Source organism: Perca fluviatilis, chromosome 18, assembly GCF_010015445.1.
Source record: "Perca fluviatilis chromosome 18, GENO_Pfluv_1.0, whole genome shotgun sequence".
NCBI lineage: Eukaryota > Metazoa > Chordata > Actinopteri > Perciformes > Percidae > Perca > Perca fluviatilis.
The window spans coordinates 34,197,075-34,201,233 of NC_053129.1; the positions used below are offsets into that span (position 1 = coordinate 34,197,075).

At 38.7% G+C, this 4,159-nt stretch overlaps 1 long non-coding RNA gene across 1 annotated transcript; it reads right to left on the reverse strand.

Annotated features, from left to right (window-relative positions):
- Positions 1-208: 208 nt before the first annotated feature.
- LOC120546566 lies at positions 209-1,494 on the reverse strand. Its single transcript, XR_005636886.1, has 3 exons — positions 1,295-1,494; positions 614-684; positions 209-242 (listed from the first exon to the last, which is right to left on the reverse strand). It is a non-coding gene; the product is annotated as an uncharacterized LOC120546566 (long non-coding RNA).
- Positions 1,495-4,159: the final 2,665 nt, after the last annotated feature.

Sequence of the window (4,159 nt, forward strand, 5' to 3'; positions counted from 1 at the left end):
TGCATGCTGACAAATAATGTGTCTAATTAGCTGATGACTAATTATTGTAGTATGTTTTCGGGGCTTTAAGTTAACTTCTGTGACCACGTTATCTGGTGTACTGTTTCACAAATAAGTAATTGCACAAAATGAGAAATTATAGAGCATTAATAAGTATTAAGCAAGCAAGCATTAGTAATTCGAAAGAACAAATCAGTATCATACTTACGCCCAGCTTATTGTCCTCCAAGGTTCACTGAAAACTAAAAAAAAAAAAGAATTAGTACAATACATGTTAATATACAACAAAATCTCCCAAGAGCTATTTAATTTTGTATGAATGAGAACTAATTTGCAAAAATGATATAACAAGGAGAGGGTGGAGGGGCAAGAAAGAGTGTAGAGACTATAGAGCTGATGACATCTCCCATGATTGTGGAGTAAATTAAAGAAATGAGCTAAAATTAGAACAAATTGTTAAGGTGACTAAACATCTTGCTGTAAAAGTCATAAGGTGTATGAATATGTTGATGGTAAATTACAATACAGCGTGAAATTCATTATTTACTTTCACTTAACTTAACAGCTGTTTAACTTTGTATGAATGAGAACTCATTTTCAAAAATGATCTTACGAGGAGAGGGTGGAGGGGGAGGAGAGCTGGAGCTTCCGCCGAATAACCATTTCCAGAAACTCCCCATCTTGCTGGAAAAGTCATAAAGTATATGAATATGTCAATGGTAAATTACAATAAAGCGTCAAATTCATTATTTAACTTTCACACGTCTTAATATTGAATCAACTAAGTAAAATTGAGTTTATGTTTTTTGGAAAAAAATATTCAAAAAAGAATTAATTGAAAGTGTGTTGAAGTTGATTGGACGGAGCAGATTTAAAGATAACCCAAATAATTAAATTCCACAATTTTGTTTTGTCATGCTTATTAAATCTTTTTATTAAATCTTCATTGGACCAAGCCTCTCCTTTCTCAAAATCCTTCAAATGCAACAATACCAAGATTGAACATAGCCAAGAAGGTTTTATGAACTGTAAAGTATTTCATGAATGAAACTCAACCAAACACAATATAATTAACTATGAAATATAAAACTATAACAACTGTAGAACCTATAGAGTTCCCCAAAAAAAACAGGGTTTACCTAAAATTAAACCAAACATAAGTAGAAATTTAATTTATAGCAGGCGACATTATATTTTCCTAATACTATTCTGTAAACAATGTTAAATTCATCAATACAGAAACAAAATTTACCATTTAAACATAAGAGAGCAAACTTTAGGGAAAGACTCATACCTGCTGTTGTACTGGAGGAGAGTCAAAGGCAGAATGTGAGTTGAGGGATTATGAAGAGCAATTTATATACAACTGGCACTTTCACTTTCACCTGCAAGTAAACATGATCTGTCTCAGTGTGACTCATAGAGGAGAGAGTGATACCATCGCCACCAGGGCTGGACTGGGACAAAAAATCGGCCCTGGCATTTTTGGCCCAGGCGGCCCACAACCACCGTGATTGGTCAGACACATTCCCTGCAGACAGTCCTCTTAAAATATGCGTGCATTCTATCATATGAGTTGCGCGCGTACACACACAAACACACACAACACACACACACACACACACACACACACACACACACACACACACACACACACACACACACACACACACACACACACACACACACACACACACACACACACACACACACACACACACACAGCCTCCCTCCCTTCCTGACAGTTAATTTTCCTACTCCTTACCACATCGTCATCTACTCTCTCTTCCATCTTTTCCTCCCTCGCTCCCATGGCCCTGTCATGGTCACTCGGCTTCTTCCCTGTCATGAAGCGGTTTCTGCTTCTCTGTATAGCCAGCCACCTCTCCTCCTCCTCTACTTCAGGTAATGCTGTGTAATGCTGATGATGAAGCAGCTATACAGCCCCAAACATGTCCGAAATGTTTGAGGAATCCGCCTGTAGATTGTTAATCTTTTTCTCCTCTAATTTCTCTGCACCTCCCTCGCACTTTAGTGGTCGTTTGTCCATTTTAACGGTGGATGCTAAACTTCCAGCATCACTATTACAGCTCGTGTCTCAGGGCCGGGAGGCGTGGCCATAGTGGGATTCATAAATTTGCGGCCCGGAGTGGGGAAGGGGGTTCCTGGATTTGATTGGGTCAGGCCAGTGCCAATAAAGAAAATTAACCAATGGGCCGCTGTGAATTCTTTATGGGCCGGCCCGGCCAAAAAATTAAAAAAGGTCTATTTATATCGGCGATTCGGCCCTAGGGCCTGTTTCACAAAACCAAGATAAGGGATTAAGCCGGGATTTCCCAGTTATCCTGGATGAATTAAGCCTTGATTCGGTTTCACGAAAGCGGAGGCACATAAATCAACATGGAGATTTATTCTGTGCAGCTAGCCTGCTCCTGACCAGGCTAACAGCCAGGATTTATTTAATCCTGGAGCCTTTTCTGATCACCCAGCACTGGTTTTACCCTATTGTTATCAGCCTGGATTAAAATACAACAGGTGCATATTGCTGTTCATTTAAGTACTGTTATTATTTAAAGTTGTGACCATTATTTTTATAATTATTCATGTGACATTATTACTGTTATATTGCTGTATGAAGACTGATGTTCATATTGTTGTTAGAAGTTTAATTAATATATTATGGCAGTTGTTGAGATAATTAGAAAAGGCTGATCAAATTTCAAATGTGTTTTAAATGAAGTCTGTTACTAAGGGCCATACATACAATGCTGTACATTTCTATAGTTGACCAATGCACCTTGAATTATTTTGGTTGATTCATTTTTTTTTTTTTATTCTTTAACAATAAGTATCATGTTTGTTCCTCTTCCATGTACATTGTATTTGGCATTCTTAGCACACAATTTGTGTTGTCCAGTAAACTGCAACTATAATTTGGGAGGATTGTACAATTTTAAGAACATATCCTAATTGTACAGTCCTCCCAAATGATAGTCTTAGTTCACTGGACCAGTAACTATCTAGTGATGTAGGCTACTGTGCATTCATGACAACAGGGAGAGGACACCTCAATGGTTTTTGACCTCATATTTGGGGGGAAATAACTGATGAATATACTCTGTTCCATTCATGTTTACAGTGTGCATGGAATTTATCACTTAATTATCTTCATAGTTTCTAGATTTTAGAGTCTAAATGCTTTAGTGTCTTTATTTTCTATGTCCATATATACAGGGAGCTAGGCATATCATATGTAGAGAAGGAAACTCGTCCTCTATCAAATAAAAAAAAAAACGCGAAAAAAGCGTGGCAGACAATAGCGGACCGACTGAATGATGGTCTAAAAATATACATTTATGAACTACTGCTCTTAACTGAAACCATTCAATGAGTCACTGTCATTTGCAAAAACGAACAGTTGTACACTTTGCATTAAACGCGAGCAGTGGAAGTTAATATGACTTAGGACATTTATATTTTAGCCCATGAGAGAGAGAGGGAGAAACAGAGTGAAAGAGATATTTACGCATCATATTCTAGCGTTGTAGAAAATTGATCTTTATGGTAAATTTCCTGAGTAACATTATCTTCTGCTTACTTTTAAGGCAAAGAGTACAACTGTTAATTTGCGCAAATGATTAGTAGCCTAATCCTTGAATGGTATGATTATGACAGTTTCAATTCAGAGCACTTGTCAGTTAATGTATATATTTAGGCTACAATTACACATTCAGTCGGTCCGCAATCGTCTGCCACGCTTTCTCGCTGTTTCATTACAGCGGCCGTGTTTCTTTTCTTTTTATACAAATGTATTTCATGATATCATACTTCCATAAAAAAGCTGCTGCTCACTCTGTATAAAGTATGTACAATGCGTAGTCTCCATTTTGGCATCAGTAAATCTGTGATCGACCTCGCGGTCTTTTGAGGAAAGCCGTGGACGCGCATCTATCTGAATTACTTCAGCCTGGCTCGACCTAGTCGCTCCTCCTCAGCTCCTAGTCGCTCCTCCTCAGCCTGGCTCGACCTAGTCGCTCCTCCTCAGCTCCTAGTCGCTCCTCCTCAGCTCCTAGTCTCTCCTCCTCAGCTCCTAGTCGCTCCTCCTCAGCCTGGCTCGACCTAGTCGCTCCTCCTCAGCCTGGCTCGGCCTTCGTGAAAC